This window comes from Nycticebus coucang, chromosome 3 (assembly GCF_027406575.1).
Source record: "Nycticebus coucang isolate mNycCou1 chromosome 3, mNycCou1.pri, whole genome shotgun sequence".
Classification (NCBI taxonomy): Eukaryota; Metazoa; Chordata; class Mammalia; order Primates; family Lorisidae; genus Nycticebus; species Nycticebus coucang.
In genome coordinates, this window is record NC_069782.1 from 132,265,797 (window position 1) to 132,284,932 (window position 19,136).

A 19,136-nucleotide genomic window follows, 5' to 3' on the forward strand; every position below is an offset into this window, starting at 1 on the left:
GCCTGCTTTTTTCTGCTTTCCATTTGCCTGGAATATAGATGACCATCCCTTCACCTTGACTCTGTATTTGTCTTTTAATGTAAGATGCGATTCTTGTATGCAGCAGATATCTGGCTTGAGTTTTTGGATCCAGTCAGCCAACCTGTGCCTCTTTAGAGGATAGTTTAAACCATTCACATTAATTGATAATATTGATAATCCTTTCGAGAGTCCAGTGGACATTTTTAATCCTTTTGTGACAGTGGAAGTTGGAATTTGATCAAAAATTTCTGGGTGAGTTTACTTTTGTGGTGGAGGATTACGTTGGTCTTTATGGAGGATAGGTCTAAGACTATCCTGGAGAGCTGGTTTAGTTATGGCCAATTTCTTCAACATGTGAATGTCATTAAGTATTTAATTTCTCCGTCATAAACGAAACTCAGTTTAGCTGGGTATAGGATCCTGGGTTGAAAGTTATTTTGTTGGGCGGCACCTGTGGCTCAGTGAGTAGGGCGCCGGCCCCATATACCGAGGGTGGCGGGTTCAAACGCAGCCCTGGCCAAACTGCAACAAAAAAATAGCTGGGCGTTGTGGCGGGCGCCTGTAATCCCAGCTACTTGGGAGGCTGAGGCAGGAGAAGCGCCTAAGCCCAGGAGCTGGAGGTTGCTGTGAGCTGTGTGAGGCCATGGCACTCTACCGAGGGCAATAAAGTGAAACTCTGTCTCTACAAAAAAAAAAAAAAAAAAACCCTCACTATATTTAAAAAAAAAAAAAAAAAGAAAAATCCTCACTATATATATATATAAAAAAAAGTTATTTTGTTTTAGGAGATTAAAAGTCGATGACCATCCTCTTCTAGCTTGAAAGGTTTCAGCAGAGAGATCTGCAGTTATTCTAATATTCTTCCCCTTGTAGGTAATGGTTTTCTTTCGTCTGGCTGCTTTCAGAATTTTCTCCTTCATATTAACTTTAGTGAAATTGATTATGATGTGTCTGGGGGATGTCTTATTCGGGTTGAGTTGTGCTGGAGTTCTGAAACTGTCTGCTATCTGAATTTCCGAATCTCTTGTCATGTCTGGAAAGTTCTCCTTCATAATCTCATGGAGAAGAGACTCTGTGCCTTGTGAAGCCAGTTCGTCACTTTCGGGGATCCCTATAAGATGAATGTTGGTTTTCTTCGAATTATTCCAGAGCTCTCTGAGAGGGTGATCTGTTTTTGCCCTCCATTTCTCATCCTCTTTGAGAGTTTGGGAGTGTTTGAAAACTTTGCCTTCAGTGTCAGAAATCCTTTCTTCTGCTTGTTCCATTCTGTTACTGAGGGCTTCTACTGTGTTCCTCAGATCATTGAGGGATGCAACGTCTTGTCTCAATGTGTCAAAATCTTTGGTCATTTGGTCTTTGAATTTGTTGAATTCTTGAGATATCTTTTGGGTTACTGCTTGGAGTTCTAATTCAATCTTATTTGCTATCCAGATTCTGAATTCGATTTCTGACATCTCAGCTGTTTGTGCATGGGATCTTGTGCTGTGTCTGCCCATTGATCCTTGGGGGAGTTGACCTACTCTGATTATTCATATTGCCAGAGTTTTTCTGTTGATTTTGCCTCATGATTGTCTTTCACCATTGCCTCTGGCCGTCCTCAGTTTGGGAGGTGTCTCTCCAAGATTAGATCCCAGCAGGATCACTCTTGTTCCTTGATCTTTGTAGGGAGTGACCCTGTGTAGTTCCTCTGGGGCTGCTCCAGCTAGGGAGTTCTGGTTGTGGAAGCAGCTCTGGCGTGTGACACACCCAGATCCAGCAACAGGGCGGAAGGTGGTGCGCACGGTTCTGGGAGTGCCAGGCTCCCAGTGACTTTGGCGCACAGAGCCCAAGGCTCCAGCAGTCTCTGGCTAGGAGGAGGGCTCCGCACAGAGGAGGCAGGGAGGGCTCCAGAGGGCATGCGGCTACCAGTGTTCCTGGCCAGACGAGCAGGCCAGCGTTGGTCCTGGGAGGACACAGAGGTTGCACGGCTCCCGCAGTTCCTGGTCAGGGTATGCGGACGCCCGGTTGGTGCGGGGTCGCGGCACAGATCTTATGGAGGTCTGGGCAGTGCCAAGCCCAGGAATTTGAGGTTGCTATGAGCTGTGACACCACAGCACTCTACCCAGGGCAGCAGCCCAAGCCTCCAGTGTGCCAAAACTGTCTCACTCTGCCCCTAAGGGTTAAGGCTGTAAGGCAGCTCAGTCCCCGCCTTTAGGCTGCTCAGTTGATGCGTTACTAGGTCTCACCCGATCCTTGCTCTGGGACCCTGAGGGCGGAGCTTGCTGGGGCAGTTCTCTCACACAATGGCTCCCTGTAGCCCAGCTCAGTGGCTCTGTCTGGGGCCCCAGACAATGCCCGGAGTTCTCCGCACTCCTGCTCAAGCTCTCCCCAAGGCAGTTCAACTGAGTGCCAAGTCCAAAAACACCGAAAGAGTTCACAGGTAAGGCCTTTCTGGTTTGCAGTCTCACTGCTGCTTGTACTTACAGTTGCTGGTGTGATTGTAACCACGCAACCACTTGCCAGTTTCCCACTGTTTTTGTCCAGAAGTCCCTTGCTGACTCCCTGTATCCTCAAAGGGGTGATTATAGGCAGATCCCACCAGCCAGAGATGTCTTGAGTCTTATCTTCCCAGACTCACCATGCCCAGTTGCAGGGAAGCTGTTACTCGGCCGCCATCTGAGGGGAAAAAATTTTTAATGAAAAAATATGTAATGTGCAGTTTGACAGAAAATGTCTGATAGGTGTGATAATGGGTAATTTTTAATTTCTTAGATTCTAATTGTTTTCCAAATACTTCCCTGTTTTTCCTACAACAAGCATATGTTACTTATGTCTTATTTTTAAAACAGTCATTCTTAGTATATCAGTCACTGTAACCCATTTATATATTTCTGTATTTAGAGGTTTTAGCCATTTTATTTTAGGCTTTCTGGTTTTTCATTTATTTTTGCACTCCCTCTTTTCTCGTTACTCCCTATTGGATAGTTTCACATAGTGTCCTGGTTTGAAAGTTAATACATTTCCATTTTATTCTTCTGGCAGTTGTTTTTAACCATTAATTTGATAATATATACATACTTTTTTTTTCTTACTGATTCTTTTAAACCTCTAAATATATATATTTCCCCTTTGCTCAAAAAAGGCGAGTATCTGGCTCTGTGCCTGTAGCTCAGTGGTTAGTGCGCCAGTCACACACACCCTGGCTGGTGGATTCAAATCCACCCGGGCCTACTAAACAACAATGATAACTGCAACAAAAAATAGTCGGGTGTTATGGCAGGCACCTGTAGTCCCAGCTACTTGGGAGGCTGAGGCAAGAGAATCGCTTAAGCCCAAGAGTTTGAGGTTGCTGTGAGCTGTGATGCTACAGCACTCTACGGAGGGCAACATAGTGAGACTCTGTCTCAAAAAAGAGAGAAAGGTGAGTATGTCAGATGCTGTCATTTCCATTCCTCCATTCCCCTGCTACAAAGTACTTTTTAAAGACTCTTAATTCTGGAATTACTATGAATTTACCTTTTTTGTCTTGTTTTGTTCCTTATTTAGAATAGTACAGGTTGAGCATCCCTAATCCAAAAAACGTGAAATCTGAAATGCTCCCAAGTTTGAAACTTTTTGAGTGTCAATATGACACTGCAAGTAGAAAATTCCACACCTGATCTCAGGCAATGGGTCAAAACACACAAGTGCTCCTGAACATAGTTTGTACAGCATCTCCAAGGAAAAAGACCCTTCCAGCACTGTTAGCCATGATAGACACACACCAGGACTTCCCCTTACGCAAGCCCACCCACAAAGAGTAGGGAGATGACACTGTGCAGGCGGGAGGCTCCCCCTTTGTCCTCGTTCACTTTGAGTTCTTATAGTTTGGGGTTCTACATCTTTAAATCTGGGGATTCTCAGTTACTATTTCTTAAAATATTTTCTCCTCCTGGTTTTGTTCCCTCCCCCCGCCTGGGCCTCTTACTATATAAATGTATTGACACTTGTACTTCACTCCTCTCTCTCCTAATGTTTCTTCACATTTTCCATTTTTAAAAATTCCTTCCTAATGTCTTCTCAATCTGATCTTTATCTAGTTAGCTCAGTCTTTGGGTTTTTTATTTTAGTTTTTAGAATCTCATGCTATTAACTGTAGTGACATTTATCTGTTTGTTTATTTTAGAGACAGGGTCTCAGTCTGTCACCCAGGCTGGAGTGCAGTGGCGTGATTATCAGCCTCCCCAGTATCTGGGACTGCAGATGTGCACCATGCCTGGCTAGCTGTTTTTGTTTTTGTTTGTTTACACATGGGGTCTCACTATGTCATCCAGGCTGATAGTTGGTTCTTTTTTTTTTTTTTTTTTTTTTTTTGAGACAAAGCCTCAAGCTGTCGCCCTGGGTAAAGTGCTATGGCATCACAGCTCACAGCAACCTCCAACCTCCAACTCCTGGGCTTAAGCGATTCTCTTGCCTCAGCCTCCCAAGTAGCTGGGACCACAGGCATCTGCCACATCACCCGGCTACTTTTTTGGTTGCAGCTATCATTGTTGTTTGGAGGGCCCGGGCTGGATTCGAACCCACCAGCTCAGGTGTATGTGGCTGTTGCCTTAGCTGCTTGAGCCATCGGCACTGAGCCTGATAGTTGGTTCTTATTTTAAACTTCTTGTTCTGCTTCATGTTTCCAGTTATCTGCTCCCTTATCTCTTTGAAGATATTTCCTGTACTTGCTTTATTCTTTCCCATGCTGATCCATTACCTTGGTTTTAGCTGATAGAAATGGTCTGATTTAATGTTTTTCTCTGTAGCAGGTGTCCTTCTAAGGTGAGTTCATGTATTTCTCTGAGTATGTTTTTTTTTTTTTTTTTTTTTTTCTTTTTTGAGGCAGTCTCACTCTGTCGCCCTCCATAGAGTGCTATAGCGTCACAGCTCACAGCAATCTCCAGCTCTTGGGCTTAGGCGATTCTCTTGCCTCAGCCTCCTGAGTAGCTGGGACTACAGGTGCCCGCCACAACGCCCAGCTATTTTTTTTGTTGCAGTTCGGCTGGGGCTGGGTTTGAACCTGCCACCCTCGGTATATGGGGCTGGTGCCCTACCCATTGAGCCATAGGCACCGCCCTCTCCGAGTATGTTTTCCTCTGGAACATCAGCTGTCTCATCTGTTGATGTGTCCCTGGACTCCTCAGCTCAAGTATAGGCTCTACTTTGTGCCTCTAAGAGCTTTCTGTGACCACCGTCATCACCTCACGCTTTGGCTCTGAAGAAGAACAGGGAGAGGTGGGGACACCTAAGGGCTTTGGGTGTTGCTCAGACGTGTGTTTTACTGCTCCCTGGCCCACTGGGGCATAGCACCCTAACGCTGTTGTCCCAGCCAGCTGGGCGAGGAGTGCTGGGAGCAGTGGGGACAAAGGAAGGACAAGCAACATGAGAGAAAAAGGCACACCTAATGACACCCGTCCCAGGCCCTGTCATCTCCAAGTCCTCTCTTCACAGCTGAAGCCCGGCTGCCTGCTGTTGCCTGAGGTTTTCTGACAGCTTTTCTGTTAGCTTGACAGTACCTTCCCCCGAAATCCCCAAGATGGCATCGGGAGCCCACTCTAATTTGCCATCTTGTCAGAACCATGCATAACTTTCTTTTAGGTTAATAAAAGAGAGGTTAAAGGTGGCACCTGTGGCTCAGTGGGTAGGGCATTGGCCCCATATACAAGAGGGTGGTGAGTTCAAACCCGGCCCCAGCCAAACTGCAACAAAAAAATAGCTGGGCATTCTGGCGAGTGCCTATAGTCCCAGCTACTTGGGAGGCTGAGGCAAGAGAATCACCTAAGCCCAGGAGCTGGAGGTTGCTGTGAGCTGTTGACATGAGGGCACTCTACCAAGGGTGACAAAGTGAGACTCTGTCTCTACAAAAAAAAAAAAAGGTTAGACAAGAATGGACAAGAATGAAATAGACAAGAATGAAAATAAATATGCCTTTCACTGTCTCTTGTTTAATTATAACTTCTCCTATAGAATAAATGGTGAATTTGTTCTAGATAGGACAATACCTTTTCACTATTAGTATTTTCATTTGAATTCTTATTTTGAGCATTGGATATATTAATCCACTCAACAAATACATAATGAATATGTTCCGTGTTGTTGGGGACTATTTTAGGCTTTGGGAATATATCCATGACAGTAAACAAAGCAGAGGAGAATCCCTGCCCCGATGGAGCTTCCTTTCTAGTGGAATATAAAACAATGATCAAGATAAATATAAAATTTGTACTCTTAGATAGTGAGTTAGATTTAACTTGGGTTATGGGTTAACCAAGTTAAGATGAAGTGAGAGGTACAAGGGAGTTGAGGGTCTGTTTGGAATGATCGACAGTGGAATGAATTAAAGCTCAGGGTATGAGGGTGGTAGGAACTATGGTTTGAAAGTGAGGCAGAGGATTGTGAGAATTGGGTACTAGTGGGAGGGATCTGAAAAGTTAGGGGACGGGGGCTGGAGAGTGGATGTTTGGAATTAGGGTAATGAAGAGCTTATAGTAACTATGAAAAGGTGAAGGGAGTTAACTATGGAAGAAAGTGACTAAATTAGAATGGAAAGTGGGCTTGGCACCTGTAGCTCAGTAAGTAGGGTGCCAGCCACATACACCAAAGCTGGCAGGTTGGAGCCTGGCCCAGGCCTGCCAAACAACAATGATAATTGCAACCAAAAAGTAGCCGGGCATTGTGGCAGACGGCTGTAGTCCCAGCTACTTGGGAGGCTGAGGCGAGAGAATCACTTAAGCCCAAGAGTTTGAGGTCTCTGTGAGCTATGACAGCACAGCACTCTATTGAGGGTGACATAGTGAGACTCTGTCTCAAAAAAAAAAAAAAAAAAAAAAAGTGATATTGAGTATTAAAAGAGAAGCTTCTGACCAGGTGTAGTGGCTCATGCCTGTAATTCTAGTACTTTAGGAGGCTGAGGCAGGAGGATCCCTTGAGCTGAGGAGTTTGAGGCTATAGTGATCTATGACCACTGCACTCCAGCCTGAGTGATAAAGACCCTGTCTCTCCCTTTTCTAAAAAAGGGAAACACGTCTTTCTCTGCCCATGAGCGGGTAACAAGGCCTAGATTTTATCCTCTTTCCTTAAATGAGTTAACCATTGTTTCGATATATTTTGTATGGGTTTTTTTCCAGACACTAGACAATAGGGGGTGCAGGGAAAAAGGCAATCCTTAAGAGAATGTGAGCCCTGTGATTGCCCAGCTGATGGCCTGGAGGTCGTAGTATAAGGAGGGACAATCTAAACAGCTCCTCAGCCTCCCTGAGTGAAAGGGAAGGGTTGAAGTTAGAGAGGCTAAGGAGAGTAGAATCACAGAACTGCAGGGAAGAGGGTGCTGCTCAGTCTGCAGCAGAGTACTACTGAACACTGTGGACAACCAGGGATGTCCTTGCAGTCCCAGGCTTTTGTGGTGAGTAGATGAAACTAGTACTCATGGTTCTCGGGGGGGCAGTGGTGGTGAGGTTGAGTATTGAGCAGGGAGAGAGGAGTGATTTTGCCAAAAACACAGAGTTCTGGGGCTCCACTTGATTCTGATGATGAGACCTGTAACAGGAGAATAGTTCTACTCCAACAGTTCTATCTTGACTCTTGCTGGTGGCAACATGGGGTCATTGTGTGTGTGTGTGTGTGTGTGTGTTTTGAAATAGTCTGACTCTGTCCCCTGGTTAGAGTACAGTGACATCATCATAGCTCATAGCTGTCTCAAACTCCTGGGCTCAAGCGAACCCCCTGCCTCAGCCTCCTGAATAGCTGGGACTACAGGCGCCTGCCTGGCTAATTTTTCTACCTTTAGTAGAGCCGAGATCTTGCTTTGCTTGTTCTCAAACTTCTGGACTCGGGGCAGTGCTTGGCCTCCCAAGGTGCTAGGATTACAGGTGTAAACACCATGCCTGGCCTATGGGGTCATTATTAATCACCTAAGAATCATTATCTGTATTATCCATTTTCTGTGGACTTTTTTCCCTCAGAAGACAACTCTAATTTATGATTTCAAAATAGGGTTCATTTAACAAAATGTGTCTTCTAGCAAATTTGTGAGAAAATATTAAAGTAAGAATTGTTTCTACTATGTATGTGGGCATATATATACATATATATGCACGCATATATGTATACGTGTATGTATATCTAATAATTTTAGCTTAAAGGTCATTGCTCATAATTAGATAAACTCGTGGCAAAGAGGGTTTGAAAGCCAAATTAGAACTCCTTTAGGTCAGAGAGAGTGTTATGTTCATCTCTGTATTCTTAGGCTCAAATACGTGGACAGTGTTCAGTAAAGATTTGCTAAATGAACGTATTTTCAAGCAATATGTGGCAATCTGAGAGTGAAGATGTTAAGAGAATTTCATCATGGGCACAGAGGCAGCCAAGCCCAGGCCTCATCTATATACACATAGACGTGGGAGACTGCACCCTCCACCATGCCGGCTGGGCACACTGCTTTGGAGTTTACCTTATGGTTTGCAGTTGTTAATTTTTAAATTCTTTTATTAGGAGTGATAGGGAAGACTGCATCACTACATATGTGTCAGGTTAGTGGCTTCAGGTGAGGGAAGAGCAGAGTTTGGGGGTGACCATAGTGATATTCAGCAATGAGGGTATGCAGTACTTTATCTAGGCTTGAGTTCGCACGTAATTGTTGCTCTTCGTACTTCATAGAGGATAAAATGTACTTTGGGTGGTACATAGTCTGATTGTCCCTTATGAATGATTTTAAATTTGATCACTTGATTAAGGTGGTGATTGCTAGTTGTCTCCGTTGGAAAGATAATAAGCTTTCTCCTTCTGCATTAGAATAATCGGTGGAATGATACTTTGACACCACATGAATTTTCTTTCTCCATCACTCTGTCCACTAGTGGGTTTAGCAGCTATTAATGTTTTTTGCTTGAATCAACTTATTTCAACAAGCTTTGGAAATTGATACTGCCATTCTTCTGATGTAAAGCTACATCAGTTTCTTTCACAATTGTGTTTGAATCACATCCATGATATGTCTTCTCTAAATCTTGTCTAAATTTGAGTTTTCATTTCAAGTGGAATAAGCAATACAAAGCATTTTGAAGCAATACAAGTGTAGAATCTCTTCAGATTATTTTCCTTCCCTAGCACAGTTCTCTCACTGCTAATTCAATAGCCAGATTTGGGGGTTTTCTTGTTTTTTAGTAACTTGATTTTATCGATTCTTTCCAGAATTCATAGTGTCTGTTATGGTTTGAACGTGTTCTGGAAAGTTCGTGTGTTGGGAAGTTAATCCCCAGTGGAATACATTGGGAGGTGGGCCTGATTCGAGGTGCTTAGGTCGTGAGGCCTCCTCCTTGGATGAATGTGGTTCTCCCAGGAGTAGGCTCATTGTCACAAGAGCAGGCCTGTTAGATAGGCCAGTTCGGCTCCCTCTTGTTCTCTTGCCCTTTCCCCTTCTGCCGTGGGATTTCATAGCATGAAAGCTCCTGACTGATGTGGGTTCCTCCATCATGGACTTCCCAGGCTCCAGAGCTCTAAGAAATTAACCTTTGTTCTTTATAGATTACTCAGTTTCGGGGATTCTGTTACAGCAGTGCAAACTGGAGTAAGATGTCTGTAGAAACAACTCTTCTTATTCTCATTAGTTTCTACAATACTTAAATTGTATAATTGCGGTGTTAAGTACAGATGTCATAAAAAGATTTGAGAACAAAAATCAATTCTTAGTAAACATTGTTCTTAACTTAGGGGAGTAGATCACACAGGGTGCTAGATAGTAGTCTATTAGCCAAAAGCATTCAATGTGCAGTGGGCCTCCGTCAGTGTGTTACAGGGAGAAGGGAGCGCCAGCCAGCAGGTTGCTACGTGGAGGTCAGTGAAGAGAGCCTACCATGTTGGGATTTTCCTTGCCTGTCTTCCCCACTCACCTTCCAGGTTCTTGACAGTAAGGACATAGGCTTTTGCATGCATCTGTGTTTTGATCCCTAGTGCTTAGCAGATAGTGCTCAATAAAATATTTGTTGAATGAATCCATGACTGGCATCAGAGGAGACCAAACTGACCTCGGTGAAGTCTGTTGGTACAGTCACTGTTTATAATTTATTCTTTCATTGGTTTTTCTTCTTCTCATTCCCTCAGTCTTTGAGTCTTTCTCTGCTCTATGCCAACTTCCTTCAATTTATCATGTATTGCAAGCTACCTGTGTTTATTATCATTCCAGTTTCCTGACAAAGATGAAAAAAAAAAAAGACACATAACGGTTTGGCTGCAATGGCGCTCTGCACAAAGAGAGACAAGATTCCTAGGAAAATAAAAAGTAGTTCCTTAGTTCTCTATTCTAGAGCTTAACCAATCCCAGGAACTGAAGTCTTCTGTTTCTTCACAGAGGAAATATGACAAAGGCAGTGGCTGTACAAGCTTCCTTCATGGGCCGCCCTCCCCACTGCCTCATCCAGTAAGCGGGAGCAGCTACTTCTGGAGGTGAGAAGGGAGGGAGGACGATCTCATAACCCGTGTGACCCCCCTCGCTGCACAACTGTGATTGAGAAGCAGGGTGAACAATCTGTAGAGTTGCTATATTGAAGAACTTTACAACAAAATAAGCCTGTCTAGGATTGAATTCTTAGGTGATAAAATTATGGTCTTTGATAGAAGCCTGCAATCTATATTTTTAAAGAAGCTACTTATTGCTGAATAATTCCATTGATGACAAGATCTTGTTTCTTTGGATACTGAAAGATATTTTGCATATACTTTGGGATGATTTTTAGCTTCAAACTCTTAAGAGAAAATTCATCAATGATACAATAGTTGTCATTTATTAAGCACTTTTATGTGCCAGGCACTATTTAAATTCTAATTTTTTTTTTTCATCCAGTTTTTGCAGCAACCTTAGGATACATCTCCATTATACAGGTCGGTAAAGTGAGAGGCCCCAGGAAGGCAGATGACTTGCTTGTGGTCACATAGATAAAATGTAGTAGAGAGCCAGAGGATCAAACCCAGATCTATCTAATTTTAGAGTTTAACCTTTAATCACTGACAGTATTTTCTAGGATCCTTTCACACATATTTGAGCTCTAAAACTGTGCCTTTTTTGGTGAGGAGTCAGTGACCAAAGACAGCCTAGATCTTTTGAACGATATGTCAGGAACCAAGGTGATAGTCTTTCAGGCAGTTGTAGTTCCTACTCCCAGAAAGCTTAGGACGGGTGGTCATTTTTACTGAAGAGCAGATCTCTCAAGGGTGGTCTGATTCTAAGGATCTTCACACGAGCAAATAAATGTTGGGTTCTTTTTTTTTTTTTGGCCGGGGCTGGGTTTGAACCCGCCACCTTCGGCATATGGGACTGGCGCCCTACTCCTTGAGCCACAGGCGCCGCCCAAATGTTGGGTTCTTTTGGCCATTCATTCACTCATTCATTTTATTCATCTATTCGTTATATTAAACGCATATCATTTTTACTTGACAACCCAGAGTCTTGGTTTGAATAGCAGAGTCTTGGTTTCCATTCTGAATTCATGTCGTATGTTTAGGAAGACAAAATTCTTTGAAGATTTTCTCAAGCTGGACAGGAAGGAGCACAGGGTTTGATTTCTACTTGTTTTCAAGCTGGCTTCATCTGGGGACAAACGCTATTGTAACTTTTCTAGAATTTGGTGCCAATATGAGTTAAAATAATAAAATCGGTACAATTAAATTAAATAGGAAATGAGTGTCTTTTATGTGCAAGGCCTTAGATTAGGTAACAACAATTGGTCTCTCTTCTGGGAAATGGTTGCTAAAATTACAATCATTGGCAGTGCTGACTGGCCTCAATTATTGCCTTGTGTCTCAGGAATAATAACAGTCTCCTCTTCAGATCTTGCAAAGATAATACCATTTCCCCCTTCTCATTTTCTTTTGATTAATTTGAGCTATGTACCAGGCATCTGAGGCTTTAGATGTGAAAAAGAGTGCTTGCCTTTGAGAATCTCACAGAGGATTGAGAGAAATCTTACAGAAGGGAAAGAAAATAAGTTATAATACAGGTTAATAAATGTCCTAAGGGAGTTAGTGAATGTCCTCTTTATGGGACATAGAGGCAGGCACCAAACCCAGCTGCCACAGGTGAGGTTAGGGAGACTTCCAAGATGAGATGGTACCTGAATTGCCTCTTTGAAGAGAATAAGGGCAGTGGAGGCCAGGAGAGGACAGTGAAATAGCACGTCTTGTTTGGGGAATTGCAAAATGTGCACTCTGGCATGGAATGAGCAAAGATGGAGGTGATACAGCTGGAGAAGGATGGCATCATGACGGGCTTGGTAGGCCACATTGGTGCACTTAACCATTTCTAAGTGTGAGGGGAAGCCATTGAGGAATCTTAAGCAGGAAGAGACATGTTCAGATTTGCTTCTTAGATTACCTTGTCATCAGTGAGGTGGCTTTGAGATTGCATGGAAGTTAGAAAGATAAGTTAGAAGGTGGTTGTAGTTCAGAAGAGAAATAATGAGGATTTGCAATTTCCTCATAGGTGAGCTGATAATGGGGATGAAGGGTATGATATAATGGATATATAGGAAGCAGTCTTAAATTTAGAGCTTAACCCAGTGTTTGGTAGCAGTATGTCATAGCAGGGCAAAACTAGAGGGAAAAGAGGAATCTAAATTGACTCCCGCAATTTTACATTTGACATATGTGGGTGCCATTACTAAGAGAATTGGAAGTGGAGGAACAGGTTTGGTGAAGATGATAGGTTTAGTTTTGGATGTTTTGAACTTAAGAGGCTCACTGGGCAAGTGAAGAGGACCAAGTGGACAGATAGAATGTTTTTCTATCTAAAGTCTAGAAGATTGGCCTGGGGTGGTGGTAGTATATAGATTTTAGTGTTTAGTCTATGCATTATGCCTGCCTTAGTTGCTTATTACTTAGTAAAAAGCATGTTTACCATAAAGCTAAAGAAGCTTACATGCTTCTGACATGCATGGCCTGCTGCTTCCAAGGCTCTGGGGAAGGCCCTAGCAAGTGTGTTTTACGTGGCCTGCTTTTGTAAAATTTGAAAAATTAGGTATTTTTAACTATCGTTAGCCAAAATTACTTCGTTCCAGTCTGAGTTACTGTCTCTCACTCTTCTTGTATGTGACAGTGTTGGAGTGGTCCCAGACATATTTGGAATCCATGTATGGGGAAGTTTAGCTGGAGATACACGTGGTTTAGTAGGCTTATTGCCGGCCATCCCAGTGTAGGAATGATGTCCAGATATATGGATAACATCTAAGGGCATAGGACCAGCATCGTATCAAGATGTGGATGTGTCCTAACACATCCGGCACTGGACTTGGGTAAGAAGAGGAGGAGCATAAAATGTATGAAGTAGTAGAAGAGCATGAGGGCCGGGTGTGCTGGTTCACACCAGTAATTCCAGCACTCTGGGAGGCCGAGGCCAGTGGACTTGCCTGAGTTTAAGACCAGCCTGAGCCATAGCAAGACCTCATTTCTTAAAAATAGCTGGGCATTGTGGCGGGAGGCTGAGGCAAGAGAATCACTTGAGCCCAAGAGTTAGAGGTTGCTGTGAGCTGTGATGTCACAGTACTCTACTGAAGGTGACAAAATGAGACTGTTTCAGAAAAACAAAAGGTAGAAGACCAAGAAATCTGTAAAGCCCAAAACTGGACAGTAGAAAAACTTTCCACTCATATGATGTCTTAGCCTAAAGATTAGCCTGATGGAAAAGCTTGCGGGACAGGGAGGTTTATGTGGAGTGCAATTCCAGGGAGCAGCAGCAGTTCAGGATAAGGAGAGTGAAATGAGAAGGGAAAGAAGAGGATGTGACAGTGCCTTGGCCACAGGCAACACCTGTTCAGTCCCACCAGGACCTTTTCAGGATCCTTATGGAATGCTCTCAGAACTGTGTCTCAAGTACAGAAAAGGGAAGTATTCATCCCATGGGTGTTACTCTCCCTCTTTCTGGGTTGCAGGCGCATAACTGCAGCACAGGTTTCAAGAGAAATCCCAAGGCAGGAAGTGAGAGGAATGCGGAGCAGCAAAACTGAGATGGGTCCCTCGCATGAGCGTGCAGCCCGTCCAAGCCCGTGTGGAGCTGGTCACTGCATCAGTGGGGGGAGTGAGCAGGAGAGCCGGGGGGATTTTGAAGTGGCCCTACAGGGGTGTCCAGTACTGACAGAGGGTTCTATCTTCACTGATTCCCAGTTAAGAGAAATACGTCCTCTCGTTAGGATTATAACAGTACAGTGTAGTGAATACAGTTAATATGTCTACAATTTTTTTCTTTTTGATAAGAATCATACAAAATAGACTTTATCAGAATTACCCGATAGGATGTAAACTTCTAACGTACTACAAAGTTCAGTCAAAAATGCCACCGTTAACTATTTCTAGATTTATTCTTCACATACACAACAAATACATATGGGATCATATGTGTAATGTTCTACATGGTTTCTTAATAATTTGGGATAATTTTTCATGGCAATTTATATAGGTCTGTCTACTCTGATTCTTCATAATAGCTGTATAGTATTGCATCGTATGGGTGTACTGGAAATTTCCTAGCCAGGCTTCTGTTGATAGATGTTTAGGTAGTGACTTTTTTTCTTGTAGAAAGAAGAAAACTTCTTTTTATCTTCTACACCTTTTAAAGAGATATTGGCGGGGGTTTGGGGGGTGGATAGAGAATAGGAATGGTGGGTAGGAATTGTGAAAATCTATAAGAGAAAATGTTTGATTTTAAAAGTCATCTGATTGCATCTTTTTTTCTCCCTTTCTCCTCTATAATGGTGATGAGGTGCTTGAGGTTTCTGAGGACAGGAAACAGAGGAGGAAAGTGCTAGGGCTTCTTTCATCTTAGGACAATGAAGAAAACCTTAAAGTATTTTTGTTCTTTCTTTTTTCTTTTTCTTTTTTTTTTTTACATGTATTGTATGTACACAATTTTCAAAAGAGATTAATATGTTGGATAAGAATTTGAACTTGTGATTTAATTTTCCTCTCAACTCCAATATCATGCCCCTTTTGATAATTTTAGTAGCTCTTCCCTTATATTACATGATTGTTAACTATAGAATATATAAACTTATTATTAACTTACAGTAACATATAATAATATACTATAATAACAGCTCTACCTCATTTCCTGAAAAGAGGAGCACTGATAATAAAACCAACCCGTAGATTCCCCTTTAATCAGATTTTAAAAGAACTGATAATCTCCTTCCTTAAAATTCCAGATGTATGAGGGGGTTGGGTCTGTAGTACTTTTTAGCACATTGTCTGGGCTTAGGTAATTTTTGCCTACTATGAGCAGGCAGCTTACGTTTGTATGTATAATTTTTTGTATAGTTACTGATCTTGTCTACTTGGGTGGTAGAAATCGTCCAAGAAGTTAATTAAGTTAAAACCAGGAAGTTTGTACTACAAAACAAAGTTCTAAGTGATTATTGATCTAAAAACTCAAACGTAAGAAAGGAACAGAAGAACAAATTATGAAATTAAAGTACTAATATTTGGCTTTAGCAGCAGAAATAGATTTCTTTTTTAAATCTCCTATTATTAGCCATAATGGACTATTAGGAATCTGATGGACTGTTACCTATCTGGTATAGTGAATCCTCATTTATCATCCTTACAAAGGCTGAAGGCCTAACGGACAGACAGAAATAGTCTCATAGGTTCAAAAATAAACCCTTCAGTTCTATACAGGAACTACCTGTCTCTTGGGAAAGATGAGAAGGTTCCCATCAACTCAGCCTGAAAGCCATCTTTTTGTCTTAGCCATGTTTTCCATTGTTGATCATTTACTAGGAAAACATTCCAATGAGCGTACAGTGAGTGTTACAGACCACCAAAAAAGATGAAGTGGAGATGCCCAGCATGCCTCACTATTTATAAGAAAATATTTCCCCAAAAGATGGGAAAATCTCAGTCTTTAAATACTGTGGGAGAGAGAAATAATGGAAAAAACTCCTCGGTCTGTGTTCTGTTGATTCATGAGATTTTCTCACAAATCATTTGGATAGGCCATTAAATAAGTCACGTAATGACTGGCATTTTCTATTAATTGCCTCACTTTGGGTTTTTGGCTAAAGTATCTGGCAACAAGACTGAAGAACAAGCAAAGGAACAAGTTGGTAGTGGTGTGGGAATGCAAGCCCATCCGTTGTTTGTAGCCTGGAATCCTGACTTAGGTGAGAGGGCCAGAGTCCATCTCCAAACAGGATGGTCCACTTGGATGGATGGAAGTAAATGATTTGGCTGTTTGTTTTAAACACAACCACAATTTAGTCCAGCATAGTATTTTATTCCAAAAAGTTGCTTGACTTGCTCTGTCCACTATTTCCATCAGGAAGTTCATTGAGCAGGTCTCTCTGACACAGCACACACACTTTAGTTTGTCTTCATAGGTAGGCATCCATTGTCTTGGCTTTAAGAAGTGAGAACTTACTTTCATCCTAGTTTTCTTGAGCTGTGTACTTTCTAAATCTTTTTGTGGTATGAATGCTGAGTCTATCTATCAGGATCCAACCAGAGAAATAGAACCAGTAGTATTTTCTTTTTTTTGAGCCAGTCTTACTTTGTTGCCTCCGGTAGAGTGCTATAGCATCACAGCTCACAGCAACCTCCAACTCTTGGGCTCAAGTGATTTTCTTGTCTCAGCCTCCCAAGTAGCTGGAACTACAGGCACTCGCCAGAACACCCAGCTATTTTTAGAGACAGGGTCTTGCTCTGGGTCAGGCTGGTCTTGAACTCGTGTGCTCAGGCAGTCCACCCACGCCAGCCTCCCAGAGTGCTAGGATTACAGGCGTGAGACACAGCGCCTGGCTAGTATTCTGTCTCTCATCAAGGGATGCATTTTAAGGAACTGGCTTATACATTGTGGGGGCTGAGAAAGTCCAAAGTTTATAGAACGGGCTGGCAGGAAAGGAAGTTCACAGGCAGGTTGGAATCCACAGGCACAGTGTGAGGTATTTTTATAGGAATTTCTTCTCTCCTTCACAAAGCCTACACTCTTTTAAGGCCTTACAACTGATTGTCAGGTCCACCTGGAATACTCTTACTTACAGTCAATTCGTTGGGAACTTTAATTGCATCTGCAAAATCTCTTCACAGCAGCAGCACCTAGATTAGCATCTCATGGAACTACTGGGGATTGTTCAATCTATCACATTAAACAGGAACTGCCTGTGTAGACAGTCATTCAACCAAGCTAGGTTTAACAGGGTCTTTCTCCTCTCTCAACAGCTCTGTCTGGCCGTTCAAGTTATGTAACTACTTGTCATGTGTCTCTGCCAGGGATGTATGGCTGACTGATCTTGTCAGGAGTGGGCCCTACTCTTGGGTTTTTCAATGTCACATGTAAAATAAGATTTTGTTGATTGAAAGTTTTCCTACTGATTGATATTTTATGAGCTTTTTTAATGTTTGTTTAAACCTAAAAGCCAAAGGTTAACAGCCACTGCCAATAGAAAACCAAACTCTTATTTCACTAGAAAAACTATTTAAATGCTCTGTTTGGGGTGGAAGTGGGGGAGGGAGAGGGAATTGGATGTGGCTTTAAAAGGGCAGCGGAAGGGATCTTTGCTGTGATGGAAATGTTTTCTACCAGGCAGGTGGATCAATGCTAACTTCCCGGTTGTGACACTGTGCAAGATATCACGACTGGGGGAGACTGGGCAAAAATACACAGGATCTTTCTCTTAGTTCTTACTTGAGAATATAGTCATCTCAAAATTAAAAAAAAAAAATTAATCAAAAATGCGCCATTTTGGGCAGGGTGCAGTGGCTCATACGTATAATCCCAGCACCCTGGGAGGCTGAGGCAGGTGGATTGCCTGAGCTCACAGGTTGGAGACCAGCCTGAGCCAGAGCGAGACCCCATCTCTAAAAATAGCTGGGTGTTGTGTGTGCCTATAGTCCCAGCTACTTGGGAGGCTGGAGCAAGAGAATCGCTTAAGCCCAGGAGTTTGAAGTTGCTGTGAGCTATGATGCCATGGCATTCTACCAAGGGTGACAAGACTGTCTCAAAAAAAAAAAAAAAAACAGTCAAGGTCAAATTCCTAGATGAAGTATTTGGCACACTGTAAAGAGATGGAGTCTTTGTAATGGTGATGACTAAGAAAAGATGCTGTAATCACAATAATAATTCCAGAAATAAACTTTAAGTCCAAAGGAAACCGCTAGAAATATGCAGTAGGCAATTTTAGGACAAGTGGAATATCATTTTCCCCCAGAAAGTTGTATAGTTCGAAAAGAAAAATATTTAAATAAATTTGTGATTTATAGATTTACTTATTCAGTAAGTGCTTGCATGCCTATAGTGTCAGGTATCTATACTGTTTTTTTTGTTGTTTGTTTTTTTGAGACAGAGTCTATGTCGCCCTGAGTAGAGTGCTGTGGTGTCATAGTTCACAACAACCTCAAACTCTTACGCTCAAGAGATTCTCTTGCCTCAGCCTCCCAAGTAGCTGAAACTGTGGGCGCCCACCACAACGTCCAGCTATTTCTTTTTGGTTGTAGTTGTCATTATTGTTTGGCAGGCCTGGCTGGATTTGAACTGGCCAGCTCTGGTGCATGTGGTTGGCGCCAAGCCTGTCTTGATGTCCTTGATGGCAGCCATACCTTCCCCGAGTCTCCATTGCTACAATTATAAAATCTGAGATCCACGTGAATTCATTCCTTCTGTGTAATAGTTTTGATCCTACTGCATGGAGGTATAAAGTGAGAAGTGAAATTCAGCCAGTTAATAACTTAAAAATGTTTATCTATAAGCAGTAAGAAGATAGGAAATTTATGAAAGACTGAAGGAAGAAAAGAGTGCTAAGGACTAAGTCTTAGGGGATTCCATAAAATATTTTAAGAATGTAATTTTTGGCTGTTTTTCCTGCGGCTCCTCTCTTCAGCCCCATTACAATGCATGGAGTCTTGACTTACTGACCACCACCATCCCAGGTACCTAAAAGAGTACCAGGAGCAGATAGGTGCTTAGAAAATATAGGAAGAATGGGTAGGTAAATGTCTGCCTTCCTCTTTTGGCATTCTTAGCTAAAAAAGTAACCAGTATTTATAGTTCTTGTCAAGAAACACTATCACTTTGGATCACTCAGAATTTCTGCTGCTGGTGTGTTTCTTTCTTATATAAAGACCATTTTAATGTTATATTC

At 42.4% G+C, this 19,136-nt stretch overlaps 1 protein-coding gene across 4 annotated transcripts in view; it reads left to right on the forward strand.

Annotated features, from left to right (window-relative positions):
* The window catches only part of CNNM2 (cyclin and CBS domain divalent metal cation transport mediator 2), a 160,334-nt gene that overhangs the window by 99,070 nt on the left and 42,128 nt on the right, over positions 1 to 19,136 (forward strand). Inside the window, exon 2 of one of the 4 annotated variants that reach the window (XR_008378739.1) lies at positions 10,367 to 10,461. The exons of the other annotated variants lie outside the window; for them this stretch is intronic. The gene's annotated coding sequence lies outside the window, so the exon portion shown is untranslated. The remainder of the gene's footprint in view (positions 1 to 10,366; positions 10,462 to 19,136) is intronic. 4 annotated transcript variants of the gene reach the window in all.